This window comes from Gekko japonicus, unplaced genomic scaffold, assembly GCF_001447785.1.
Source record: "Gekko japonicus isolate JY-2015 unplaced genomic scaffold, Gekko_japonicus_V1.1 scaffold1111, whole genome shotgun sequence".
Lineage (NCBI taxonomy): Eukaryota > Metazoa > Chordata > Lepidosauria > Squamata > Gekkonidae > Gekko > Gekko japonicus.
The window spans coordinates 360,954-376,164 of NW_015167083.1; the positions used below are offsets into that span (position 1 = coordinate 360,954).

At 44.4% G+C, this 15,211-nt stretch overlaps 1 protein-coding gene across 2 annotated transcripts in view; it reads left to right on the plus strand.

The window, feature by feature from the left end:
• Positions 1 to 15,211, plus strand: part of EPHA7 (EPH receptor A7) — a 286,870-nt gene that overhangs the window by 216,513 nt on the left and 55,146 nt on the right. The window lies entirely within an intron of this gene.

Below are 15,211 nucleotides of genomic sequence, written 5' to 3' on the forward strand. Positions count from 1 at the left end.
TTGGTGTTTAGTCATGCCGGCCACATGACCACGGAAACGTCTTTGGACAGTGCTGGCTCTTCGGCTTTGAAACGGAGATGAGCACCGCAACCCTAGAGTCGGACTCGACTGGCTTTCGAGCAAGGGAACCTTTACCTTTTCCTATGTGTACTGAATAGTTCAAGGAGAATATTCAGCACAAGAATATCATATACATGCACTTTCTGCATCTAGCTGCATATTTCTGGTTATGATTTGGATTTTTAAAGCTTCACTTTGTAGTCATTATATAATTCAACATGTTAGGTTTTGGTTAATATATTTTAATGGTAACATTATAACAATTGTAATATTTCTGATATGCTTGAATCCTTTAACACACACACCCATTTACCAACTATAATGATGAATCCAAAGAGATAGTCATCCTACTCTGTTTGGAACACCAAACTTCACTCTTGTGATAATATTTGATAGGGTTTTTAAAAATATCCCATCTTTAGCATTTTTAGTGAACAAGCAAATTAGAAATTTTATAAATAAATAAATGATGACACATTTACCTTTTTTATCCACATTGAAATGGATAGTTCAAAATTGTACATCTGCTACAAATAAGTATTTACGGAACACAGAGTGCTTTTCCTCAGGGCAAGTAAGCCTTGGGTAAATCATGCAAGTTGTTCAAAATGAGAGTTAGGTGATAAATGACATTCAGACGAATCCTATGTATGTTTACCTGGAAGTATCCCTCACATTTTTCAGTGTATTGTCTGTGGGCTGAAAGCACTGGCTTAGATCCTAGGATGTTTTCTGAGGGCAGAGGGATTTCTGCTTGTGGAGTGCACCTTTCTCACTTTCTATCTCCTTCAACAGCCTGAAGTGTCCCCAACATCCTTGGTGCACTGTCCCTCAAGAACAAGATTTCAGGTGGCATTTCAGGCCACTGCAGGAGGGGTAAGGCAAGAAAGTTGTACTCCTTGAGTACAAATTCTTCTGCCCTAAGAAAACCATATATTTTATCCAAGACTACAGGAAAGCTTCATTTAAAGTAAATAGGTGGTTAATATATGGGCTTCTTTAGCTCAGAGGAGGTATCTTCCAGGTAATCAGTCCATTTTTATATATATTATATGTATGTGTGTGCACACACGCATATGCATGTGTGTGCACCTGGAAGTCATGGCTACCTCTGGTGAATCACTCCTACTGCCTGGAGTATATTCAGAAAGGTGGCTGAATAAAGCCTGCCACCGCCTCCCACCTCTGGTATTTCAAGGAGGTCTCTCATCTAAGTACTTGCCAGAGTCGACCCTTGCTTAGCTTTCGAGATCTGACAAGACCAGGCTTCCCTGGGCTATCCATATCAGGGTATTACTCCATTTTTATTGACAGTCAATGGAAACTACCAGCTTTCACCAGCCATCTGTCCTGCTTCTCCTCCTCACTATACCCTCTGGCCTGTGTACATTTGGTTTGTAAGGGTGACAGGTCCCAGTATCCCTGGCATAGAGATAGTGGTCAAAAGGGACCCCTTCCCACTTTTGCTAATGGGAAAGCTGTAGGGGGCACCTAAGTTTAAACAATATATTGGCTGTTCATTAATATGAACACAAAAAGTAGCTGCAAATGTAATAGAATTGTTGTTTAGATATGTTTTTGTTTTATATGCTGGTCAAAAAAATCTACAAAATGTTTAAATCAATGAGATTAACAGAGACTGTAAGTGGTCCGTTGATTGCAACTATAAAAACGTATTTCATGCTTCCCATCCAAATATGTGAAAATTTACAGTCACAGAACCAACTTACTTTTACTTACTCCAGTTAAGCTTTCGTGTGAACTTTTTCATTCTCAAAATCTTCTTGCAAATATTCATCTCCCCATGTGGCATAATATCACAGTCACTCTCTTTATTGGTTTTGGAGTTGTTACAGTCTATGGGGAGGGAAGGCAGCAGGGCATAGCCCGATCTTGTTAGATCTTGGAATCTAAGGGTCAGTACACAGATGGGAGACCAGTGACGGAGGCAAACCATCTCTGCTTAATCACTTGCCTTGAAAAGCCCATGAGATCACCATAACTTGGTGGTCATACAGTCTATATAGTTCCATATAAAAGTCTTACAGGCTCCAAGGTGTGCAGCACAATAAAGAACTTGATCAGTGACAAAATGTGCACTGGGTCTTCCTACTTTGTATGATACTTACAGGGAAGTTCATTTAAGAAGTAGTCTCACTGATTTTTATGTCATATGTTATCCTATTTGTGAGTTCTATGCCAAGAGTTTTATCTGTGAAATTCTGGCTAAATTTCACAGATATTTGGATGCACTTTAAGAGTACTACTACTCATACTAAGTGACGTTGTAGTTTTCTACCACAAATTATATCCTTGAATGTTGCAATTTCAGCAGCTCACCAGCACAGCACTAACTGCTGCTTTCTGTTGATACCTGGATGGACTATTTATACAATTCGCTCTTAATATTTGACTGTATATTTGTGTGACTGTTAATTTGCTTTTCTTGTCACTCAATTTTAACTTATCTCAGGCTCAACAAATGAACAATATAGTTTGTTAGGAGACTGAAATTTATTGAAATATCTCTTAGGCCTCTCCATAATAAACAATCACAACAACACTCAGCCTGGAAATATTTTTATTCACCAGGTGTTCTATTTCAACAAATGCTACTCATATTGATAGGCAAGTTTAGTGCTGGACGGTATGGCCAATGGTACAGTAAAACATGGAAGTATGCATTAAGATTTTTTCCCCCCATGGCTAACATCCTTGAAGTTGACATCTTCTTATGACTGAATAGATAGGAGCAACAAATTCAATTACAGAAAGCCATCTCTGTCATTACACCTGTCCGCTTCCGCAGGAAATTATTTGTAAATTGTGCTTTATCTTTCCATCCCATAAATCTTGTGGCCATAATTGACACTTGTCATGGAAGATGGATTGTGAATGAAAAAGGCTAGAGCACAAATGAGTGAGCTTGCTAGGGGAAAACATTTGGGTGTATTTTGGGCTGGAGAGGGGTATTTAGAAAATATGATTCCTATGGACACACCTTTGAGGCCTGGGGATTTCTTTTGAAGAAATTCTGAGATCTAAATTTGAATGCACACAGATATATGCTGAATTGTAGCTTGATAAGTTAGCCATCCCTCACTCATTTGAAAATATCAAGTTTGTGCTGGACGTTTATGGTTCTGATGTAATACTTATGGATGTCATCACAGTCAATATTGCCACCTGTTGCACGGTTCAGGATCAGTTCAATGACTAATACACATGTCAGCAGCTCTGGGGGGGAAAAGACATAAAGCTGAAATCTTTACCAAACAGCAAACACAGAGATGTTTAAAAATAGATCTAGGAATTGTCTGTGACTACAAATACTGAGTCCATGTAACCTGTTGCGGCATTGTTAACTACTTTGACTCTGCGGGGAGAGATAAATTATTTTAAATAAATAAATGGTGGATATTTTTTCACTAAATGTTGGGTTTACTTCTCTGTGTAATAAATATATTCCCCCAAACTCTATACTTGGAACAGTGGCACGCAACTGATCCCAATTTCCCTCTTGGAGGGCCATTTAACAGAAACTGAAATTGAGCAAGGCACAGTGTGGCCAGCCACCATTTTTTTAAAAAATCAACAAAGTGAGGTCTGAAACATTTTAATAAGGTTTATGCTAAATTGATCCAATTAAGCAAATGAAATGAAAATAATCATACCATTTTGTTCAGATTTTATGTTTTCTATTCTAGCTATGTATTTCTGCTCACTTGGTGTGGAGATGTATTTAAGCAGTGATAGTCACTGATGCTCTTCTAGGAATAGCAGGTAATTTAAGAGCTTTTCAACCACAAAAATAATGATAGAAATCTGTAATAGAGTCCTGCAGTCAAGTATTCTTAGAGTAAGTTCTCTTTTGCCATCTACTGTTTCAGGCCCCATGTGGTTCACAGTGAGCTGGTTGCCTCTCTATCTACATCTTAGAGTGCATCAGAAGTGGAGTTATGTCTTTGAAATAGAAATTAAAGTACATCTAAGAGGAAGTTAAAGTGGCTCATCTTTAGCCTCCTCTCCAGCTTATAAACATAATGAGAAATTTTGTTATTGCTAATATTCATGGCTACTCAATGATCTTTATGTGGGGTTTTCTTGTCATGTGGTCACAGCTGTGTTGTGTGGTAAACATAGACCACCAGAATGTTTTTATTAAAACAGACAGGGCTATGCAAAATTGTCTACCTATCTAAAAATACTCCATTTCAGAACTTTTACTATTGGTGACATCATATATTCATGGGTGGTTGTAACAGAACTTGGTACCTTTACTTGAACACTAAGATAAATTCACCCAAATATTTTATCCTATACAAAATTCACTTCCAGTACAATATTTATATAGAATTGTCTCCACATCAACAAGCTTTAGGCTTTGAGATGTGGCTACATTCCATGCTTTTTATTCATTCAAGATCATAGGTCATATGATCTTAGGTCAAGTCCATAAGTTAAGTAAATGTAAAGGTTAGTCGAATCCGACTTTAGGGGGCAGTGCCCATCTCAGTTTCCAAGCCGAAGAGCCAGCACTGTCCTAAGACATTTCTGTGGTCATGTGAATCATCATAGAATCATAGAATGTTAGAGTTGGAAGGGACCTTGCAGATCATCTAGGCCAACCCCCTGCACTCTGCAGGAGCATAGCCGAAAGATAGCCCTACAACATACCTGAAAGATGGTCGTCCAGCCTCCCCTGGAAAATGTCCAGCGAAGGAGCATCCGCCACCTCCCGAGGCAGACTGTTCCACTGCTCAACCACTCTTACAGTTAGGAAGTTTCTTCTGATACTTAGCCGGTAACGACTCCCTTGTAATTTCCACCCATTAGATCTAGTCTTGTAATCCGGAGCAAGAGAGAATAGATCTATTCCATCTTCTACTTGAAGGCTGTAATCATGTCCCCTCTAAGCCTTCTCTTTCTCAGGCTAAACATATCCAACTCTTTCAGCCTTTCCCCATAAGACTTGGATTCCAACCATCTCACCATCCTGGTTGCCCTCTTCTGGACACATTGAAGCTTGTCAACATCCTTCCTAAAATGTGCCCAAAACTGGACACAGTACTCCAGGTGAGGCCTGACCATTGCAGAATAGAGCGGAACTACCACCTCCCATGATGTGGACACAATGCTTCTGTGAATGCATCCTAAGATTGCATTGGCTTTCTTTGCAATCCCATCGCACTGCAGGCTCATGTTTAGCTTGTGATCAACCAGAACACCTAGATCCCTTTTACATGTGCGGCTGTCAAGCCAAGTCCCTCCCATTCTATATCTGTGCCTTTGATTTTTTTTTTGTATCTAAATATAGGACTTTGCACTTATCGCTACTGAAATTCATTTTATTTGTCTCAGCCCACTGTTCCAGCCTATCTAGATCCTTTTGAATCCTGACTCTGTCTTCTTCAGAATTAGCAATCCCACCCAGTTTTGTGTCATCTGCAGATTTGATAAGCATCCCCTCTATGTCTTCCTCCAGGTCATTTATAAAAACATTGAACAACACCGGGCCTAGGACCGAGCCCTGTGGCACTCCACTTGAGACTTCCTTCCACGTAGACGCAGAGCCATTTACGAGCACTCATCGGGTACGATTTTTCAACCAACCATGAATCCATCCAACGGTTGCACCATCCAACCCACACTTAACCAGCTTATCCTCAAGGATATCATGGGAATCTTTTACTGAATGCTTTACTGAAATCTAGATACACTATATCCACAGCATTGCCAGAGTCAACCATTTTGATAACTCTGTCAAAAAAAGGAGATAAGGTTGGTCTGGCATGACTTATTCTTGATAAAATTACCAATTCCTTAATACTGTAAAATATAGAGGAATGTCTCCAAATTGTAAATTCACTACTTTGAAATTATAAAGAAATACTTCTGACTCAGTGTTTTTTTAATCAATATGCCCATTAAATTCCACGGAACGCTATTACCTTCCCACCGAAACAGTACCTAAAATTACCAATTCCTTAATACTGTAAAATATAGAGGAATGTCTCCAAATTGTAAATTCACTACTTTGAAATTATAAAGAAATACTTCTGACTCAGTGTTTTTTTAATCAATATGCCCATTAAATTCTCTTTTCATTTGCCTTAGTGTCAACTTACATTTATTTTCCAGAACTTCTTGGATCTTCGTCGTGGTCTCTGTGCAGTCCCACACATGGATTGGGCACCTGTGCACAACCTCGATCGGAGAATATTCTAGAGCTTTCCTCAGGAGTCTTTTTGGTGGGCTCTCTTCCCGCCCTGGGGAGCAGGCATGGACTGCACATGCTTGGGTGCGCAATCTTGGGGGAGGAGAGGAGAAGCCCGCCTCCCACTCAGTTTTTCTTCTACCACCTTTGTGTTCACACCTCGCAGCGATCGCTCTTCAAATCACCTCAGCTGAGTTTTTTTCTTCTTTCTTCGTTAACTTCTTCTCATTTTTGCTCCTTTCCTTTGTTTTTCTTCTAAAGTAAACAAAAAAGAGAGAGAGAAGTTTGCTTTACTATTTTCCTTCACTTTCATTCTTTCGCTACCCCCCTTCCCCTCTCCTTGGTTGGGAAGGTGTTTGTATGGGCCACACCCTATTTTTTAAGTCGTGTCACCATTGTCCTGCTAAACTCCCATCTAACGGTGGCCACGACCTTTGTTTAATTTGTTTGGGGGAGTTTCACCGGGTTGACTTGTGCCCTCATTGTGCCAAGTTCACTAGACAGGCCCATAGGAATAGGGCAGCCCTCCTTCATACAGTTCTTTTGGAAGCTGCATTGTGCCCTACAATGTCTTCAATGGCATCCTGTGCTTCTTCTGCCCCTCAGAAGCCGCCTTCTCTCTCCGTGAACGCTAAATCTTCAAAACAGTAACCTAACAAGTGGGATGATAAACCCTATTTGACGCTGATATCAAAGTCGTCGAAATCGACTTCAGCTTTGAAACTCAATCCCATGATAATCTCCACTCTCGACATTGACTCGTAAGGTGGCCTCTACGGCAACCTCTGCTCAGAAGTCTAAACTCCAGCCTTCGCCTTCGCCACTGGCTTTATCCTCTCCAACAGATTGCATTCTGCTTGGTCAAACCTCTAAGTCACCACCGCAGAAGTCTTCTTCTCACCATGGTTCTCCGAGGGCTGTTGCCTGTTGCTCTACATCTCATGACTCCCAACTCCCTATCCACATTTTGGATGACAGGGAGCACTTTATGAGAAGTCGATCCTGATCTTCTCGATCACGTTATGATCGCAGGGCATATGACTACCACAGATCACTTTCCAAATTACAGTCTCTGTCTGATTACAGATCATGGTCCCCGGATATCAGGCATCGTAGATCGTATCGCCCGCGCTCCTACTCCTGGTTCTCCACTCCTCACCGGGACCGCTATATGCCATTGCGGGACACTGACGTCTGTTGTCACTACCCCATCTTGTCTTGCACTCAGCGCTCATGCTCTGTCGCCTCGATCCATTCCACGGAGCCTGACCAGCCTCTGGTTGTGTCGACATCAGCGGATGCTCCCAACTGTTCTCCATCAGAACCTCGGTACCATCTGCCCACTGATACCCATACAACTCTGGATGTGTCTCATCTTATCCGATCACCATCTCCGGACTTGGTGTCTGACCGCTCTGTTTCAGATTATCTCGACCCTGACGTGATTCTCATTGAGGACGACAGTCACCGTTCTGGTTCCCTTTCACCAACTGAAGGGCCCAAGGCTTATTTGGAGCTTGTCACTAGGATGGCCACAAAACTCCAAGTGCGGGGTTCTACCGATACCCCCGAGGTAACCAATGTCGTCCATAAGCTGGTCCAGGCAGACTTGCTGCTGTCGATAATTCTACCTTTGCTGCCAGTACACTGCTCAAAGAGCCCTGAGACCATCCTGCTTCCGTACCTCTGATATCAAAGAGATATGACACCATTTATAAAATTCAAGAGTCCTCAGGGAAATTCCTTTTCAATCATCTTTCACTGAATTCCATAATTCGTTCTTTTTCAAAGTCTAAACAGCTGAGACAATCCGTTCCTCCTGATCATGAGGGCCGTAAGTTTGATTCCATTGCGAAGAAAATCTACTCCATGGCTGCCATGAACATTAGGATTGTCCGCTTACACTTTCAATGTGGCTACAGCTGTTCATCCAGTTCTTGATTCTGTCCTAGATGAGTATAGGCCCACTGTATCTGCTGCTCTTTCGGAGATTTGCTCGATTTCGAAACAACAAATCAACTCGGTACGGCACACCGTTACTTGTTCCTCCAAGGTCCTTGCATCTTCCATTGCTCTTCGGTGCCACGCCTGGCTTAGAAATACATCTCTTCAAACCAATGTCTTTGACGAATCTTTGACGATCTTTGACGATCGAAGACTTGCCCTTTGATGGCAAGGGTCTCTTTCACTCCACAATGGATGAGACCCTGAAGGCTGTTGATGATAGTAGAAAGAACGCTAGGAATTTAGGAGTCTCTACTTCCATGCCGTGCTCTCGATACCGACAATGGAAACCCTACTATAATAAACGTCAGCCTTCTCCTGCTGCTGCCATGAAATGGAGGTGGCGACCCTATGATTCTTGTCCACCTCCTCAAAAGCCAAGGCCCCAAGCGCCCAAGAAGTCGCAACAACCCAAGCAGTCCATTTGACCACCTAGATCGCCTGCCACTGCCGCTTTCTTTCACCCCTCCCGTCAGGATCTGACTCTTCCCCTTCCTTCCAACCTGGGAAGACATTACTACCGACACCTTACCATCATACAGGTCAGGTACGCCATAGAGTTCATTTTGCCCCCAACCCTCCCTCACTTCGTCATCACACCCCCGAACCCATCGCTTCATCTAGAGGTCCTTATGCTCCTTGACAAGGGGGCCATCAAGATCATTTTGGAGATGCAACAAACTCTCAGCTTCTACTCCAAGTATTTCCTAGTCCCCAAAAGGGACAGCGATTTGAGGGCTATCATGGACCTTCGGGATCTCAACCTCTTTGTCCTCTGCAAGAAGTTTTGGATGGTCACCTTGCAGTCTATCCTTCCTCTCCTCCCCAAGTCTGGATGGCTAGCATCGATAGATCTCCAAGTCGCCTACTTCCATGTCACCATCCGACCTCAACATCACAAATTTATCCGCTTTGCCATCGGGGTCACCCACTACCAATACAGGGTCCTTCCTTTCGACCTCTGCACAGCCCCCAGGGTCTTCACAAAGATGATGGCTGTAGTTCTGGCAGCATTGCACCAGAGGGGAACTGACCTTTACCCATACATTGATGACTGGCTTCTTGTCGCCTCCACACGATCTCAACTACTCGTGGATGTTCATTCCACACTGGCCCTCCTACACTCCTTGGGACTCTGCATCAATCCCATGAAGTCTGCCCTTCAACCTGCTCAAACCTTACAATTTCTCAGAGCCTGTCTCGATAACACGACTGAGATGGCCTTCCTCCTGGAATCGAGGGCCAAGGACATTGTGTCTCTAGTCTCGACCTTTCAGCGTTGCCACCAACAGTCAGCTCACTCAATCATGAGGCTCCTCAGTTACTTTGCATCCGCAGTGTTTGTGGTCTCTCATGCCGGATTACATATGCGCCCGCTCCAGCTCTGGTTCATCCGCAACTTCTATCCTCAAGGGGGTCACTGGACCACAATCCTTTCCATTCCACCACAGGTGATCAACACGCTGACCTGGTGGTCTCTTCCGCAGGATCTCCTCTCTGACATGCCTTTTTGACTTTGACCTCTGGAGATCTGCCTATCGACAGACGCCTCCCTTTGGGGTTGGGGAGCCCAATGCAATACTCTGTCTGCAAGAGGAACTTGGATTCCTCGAGAGAGGACTCTCTTCTTCTCTCCTCCATGCCTGTCTCCCTGACACTCAAGGTTGTGGTTTACCCCCTCTGTCCTGTATTCTGCAGGCAGACCAAGTCAGATCTCTTCTGGAAGAAGAAGAAGAAGAAGAAGAAGATATTGGATTTATACCCTGCCCTTCACTACCTGACGGCTTAAAATCTCCTTTCCCCTCCCCTCCCCACAACAGACACCCTGTGAGGTAGGTGGAGCTGAGAGATGTCTCTTGAGAACTGCCCGTGAGAGAACAGCTCTGAAAGAACATGTGACTGGTCCAGGATCACACCAGCAGCTGCATGTGAAGGAGTGTGGAATCATACCTGGTTCTCCCATATTAGAGTCCGCATTCCTAACCACTACACTAAACTGACTCTCTGAACAAACTGACTCTGACTGAACAGTGTCCTCAGGTCTAGATAGTGAGGTTTGAGAATACTGCCAGGAGCTGGCACACAACCTTGCACCTAGTGGTCTGTTTGATCCAGCAAGGCAGTTTGACCAAGCCTAAACCTAAATACACTAGATGGTAATCAGGATCAACTGCACTGCTAGCAGGTGTTGAGCTGCTGCAGCTGTTCCTCACTTTGGCCAGGATCCCGTGAGGAAGTACTATGCTCAACACTATGGATATACAGAGAGGTTATCTGCAGCCAGTCAGGTATTTCACCTCATTTTTGCCATCTCAGCCTGGACCTTCCACCGCCATCATTCCTGCAGAGTGGAAGGGGGTTCTGAGGGGCTGCAGGCCTGTGCTTGAATCTTGCCTGGTGGAGGGCTAGCAGCTGACTCATGGGCCAGTGGCAAGGCTGTCCTTGTAGGGCCTAGCAGTATGGCTTCTGGTGCAGCTGGTATGTCCTTGGCAGGTGCTGGTATATTCCTGTCAGTCACCCCTGCCATGCTGGGCTCTCCCTGGTCCTTTATTATATTATATTATATATTTATTTCTTCGACTTGCTACCCCGCTCTAACCCTCGAAGTGGCCTCTGAGCTGCTACAGTTATCCATTATCCCTAACCTATGGCCACAATTCTTAGGGGTGGGGACATCCCTACCGGCACCCAGTGGAGGGGGGTTTTCTTTTCTCAGGTCGGCTCCGTCGTCGTCAGCTTCGGCTTCTGGCTCCTTTTCTGGCGATCTTTTTCAGCGGTGGATTGGTTGGCCCTTCTGCGCGGCATGCTCAGCGCGGCCATGGCTTTGTCCTCGCGGCTCCGCCCTTTAGGTTCTCCTCAGTCACTGACCTTGACTCCTCAAGGTCCTCCATGAGGCCTCTGAGTTGGATCCACTGGGCTGGTTGGAGGTCATGGCACTCCCACCTCCATCTGTCTCTCCATCTGGGCCTGGGCCTGCCCCAGGGCCTCATACCCCATGCCACTGCCAGACTGGCAGGGTTCCCCACTTCCTGCCTTTCTCTACATAGGATATACAGGCTAAAATTAATATTGGATAATATGAAATAAAAAGTTCAAAAAGGTTTAGAAAATTCTTAAGTACAAATTCTTCAGCTCCACTATTTTGGGGCACCATAATTAATTAAATTGATTATGATTTTTTTTGCCCCTGCCTGGTTTATTTTACAGGTTCAGGGAGGGGTAGAGGGTGAGGCGTTGGAAGGAATAAACACATGCACAACCATTCTTTTGGTAAAACATGGCCACAGCTTAGTTTTATTAACACAAAGGACCAATGGTGCAGCATAGGGATGGATCCAAGCATCAGGTGACCACACATGCCACCCGATGAACCATAACTCCAGCCCTCCTGCTGGAGATCAACCACGGAGTGACAATGCACTGGGACACATGTGGGCACCAGTCTCTACATAGGCCCCTTGCCACCTGGTGGTGGAGCCAGCCAATAGCCCCCACCTGGGGATGTGGCTGAGTGGCTCCACACCCCAAAGCCCCTTAAGGGAGCCCCCAGAATGGGGGAGGTGAGCACGCATGGCCTCCCCCCAAAAGGATCCATCCCAATGCCCAAACAGCCAAAGAGTGGGGAATGTGCCATGCCCTGCTCCCGCCAAAGCTCTTAAGCCTGTAACCATCCCAACAAGGTGTGTCAGCTCTCTTGTAACCAGATATCCATACACCACTCCAAAAGGTGCACTCTATCCACCCAAAATAACGTAGACTGTCTAAATAAAATAGCAGGGTGCGTGACAACATTCCCGCCAAGAATCTTGATGAATTGTGAGGCAGCCTTGCACACCTTTCTTCTGACCATGTCCACCTTTTCTGGAGTCAACACCCTCCTCCATTCATGGCTCTCCAATAAGCAAGACCAAAGCAACGCAGCCCCAGGAAGTCTTTAATGCAAAGTTCAGAGGTTGGCAATGATGGCTTGGGATACAACCACACCTCTTTGAGCCAGAAGGTCCTTCTCCACCAACTGGACGATGATGGCTTGAGGGCCATGATGAAAAACTTCAGCTGATATGGTGAGAGGGAGACCCAACCAATTCATTCTTCTACTTGCTAACCAGTTGATTTGCAGATATTCACCGAGCCCCAAAATTGGAATCCTGTCCACATGATACTGCATAGTTGCCTGCCCAGAACAGGATAATTTGTTCAACAATCAAAACCGTCTGTCTTGTGCCTAGGGGAACTGGAAAAAGAAGTCAGTTAGTATAACATTATCTGGGTGTATATACAACCTATACACTGAGGCGCGCCAATGACTTGTGAGAATTATCTGATCCGAATTAACCCCCTGCTCATGCTCACAAAACACTAACAAACTGGAAATGTGACAGGCAGGAGCTGTCGGCATGCACCAGAAAAGAACCAGAAACATTAGGTTAAATAGAAAGGTATTCAGAGGTGTTGCGAACAGGGCAGAGCTGGCCTCTGGGAGCAGAATGAAGCAAGATATGGGTTCCACAGGAACGATGGTCCATCTTGGACCTGCACAGCTGAATGCGCAACTCTGAGCCAATAATTGAAATGTCCCAAAGTTCAAGGGTATAGCCACTGGAATCACTGTGTGATGCAGACAGCAACTCAATGCTGCGAAATGTACCAAAAAATGCCAGGGAAAATTTTGCTCAAAACACAGCGGCTTCAAAGGATAAAAACAAATCAGGAAGAGCTGCTGCATGAATTTCCTCAACATGGGCATGGTAATGGGTTTGTGCCTGTCTGGCTCTTGCAGGGCCAACTGCCTCCAACCCTCTATGGCAGCAGGGGTCCCTAAAACCCAGAGCCTTGCAGAAGAATGATATTGCTGACAAATGAATGTTCATGGTCTTAGAGGCAAGCCCGCATTCCCTCTTGGGTGCCAGGTATTGCAGGATCAAAACCTGAGGGACTGACAAAGGGTCAGAAAAACCAGTGGACACCAAAAAGGATAGGAAAGCAGAGACCGTGTGTTCATAAGCCCAACAGGTTGAGGGGGCAAGGGGCCCTACAACTCCCTGAATGAGTAATCATTGCCTAGTGTCCAGAGGTCCTCTGGGAATACGTGTGGTTGTTGATTCCGTGACCAGAAACAAAAACCCCATGGTCATGAATGCTCAGAGGAAAAAAGCCCATACATGTAAAAGCCCACAGAGAAAAAAGCCCACATGGAAAAATACCATGTAAAGCACCATAGATATTTATAATGGTGGATAACCATTCATCTCCATTTATGAGAATGAACAGATATCACTTATATTTTATATTGCTGTTTTAGGATTAAAACATGTCATATTCACATGCAACAATTTGTGTTGCTGTGTAACAAAATAATTAAAATCACCTGGACTTTTGGGAACAATGCCTAGAGGTGACACCCACAGATCGTGAAGCAGAGGTTTCGTGAATGGACCGGCCACCCTGCCAGCCTCACAATCCTTGGCTATTTTTCCAGCAACAATGTCTGGAAATTTCCAGGCAAATTTAAGATTAACAAAATCATTATAATTCAGGCAAAAGCAGACCTAGCCCTCCCCACAGAGAGCCCTATACAGTAGGGGCAATGCTGATGCAAGCCTCGAATTTCCACAGTCCTTGGTGAAGCTACACAAAGAAAGAACTCCTTAGCTGCCAGAGATGATGAAGCAAGCCACTGAAGACTACTCCAAAACAATTTTAAAAAGTTGAAAAATTGCAACAGGGTACAGTGTACCGTTCATCAGACCACCAAACAGCTGATAGGACTGAAAAATTGATTGTTCCTTTAACTGCTGATTGCCGGAGTTTTATAGCCACCATAGATACGTGGTCAGAGAGTGCAGCAGTTGATGGAGCAGGAAACAGGAAGAGCCAGCATGCTGAGGAACACGGAAGCCAAGCCCTTGTGCAGGCCCCCTGGCCTGTCCTCACCCGCACCTACACCATGAATCATGGCCTGATATGGCAAGCGGCCAGAGAACAGGCCCCGCCCCATCTTCCACCCCCACCTGCTGTACCACATACAATGGCAGTCTTGGCCCTGCTTCCCAGCATCTTAACATTTTTGCCATTCATTTTGATAGCTTGGTTTTAATTCTTTCTGCAACTTGACACAAAAGGATGACAAGTTTGAAAGCTATATATCTTAAAACGTTTTATCAGTGAAGTCCAGCAGAATTACCTTGCTGAGTGGTTAAGATGCTTAAAGAATCAATTTTTCTGCATACTAAGGGCTGTATGTTCAAAAGTGAATGAACATTACACTTAAGATGGATTCACTCTGTACGAGGTCCTTACTTAGAAAATATTTAATATTTAATGGATACAGCTTCTCCCACCACTACAGCATTGCAATAAGATGAGAAGTATTCACCAAAGTTTTCCTTATTTAAAATACAAAAAAATCTCTTTCCAGGGAATGCCATTTGCCCACACTTCCACATCCAAGCATCCCCATTTCTTTCCAGCTCAATGAACTAGTGGAGAAGAATGGGCAGGGGGAGAAGGAGAGTGCCCAGCGATGCCACAAGATCACTTATAGTTGTGTAACCAGAAATGACATCACTGCATCTCTGGCCACTCTGGCATTTCCCCATAGAGTAAAGAGCTTCAGGGAAGATGCTAGAGCATTTCACAATGTGGTACGATTGCTTCCTGTTATGCAGCAAGAAATAACATCATGGAATGCTGTTCAGGGAAGCCTCTCCCCCCCCCATGCTACTCTAGTCTCCTGAGGATTGCTTGCTGATGGCTGCCACTCTTTCCAGAGAGCAAGTTGGCCAAATAGAAGAGAGAGCAAAAGTACTACCATGATAGCCATCCATGAAAAAAGCAAACTGGCCACAGTAGACTGGTGGCAATTTTGCTATCTTTCTCAACAGCCTTCTTGCTCTCTTTCAGGCACTTTCGCAATCTCACTTTCTCACC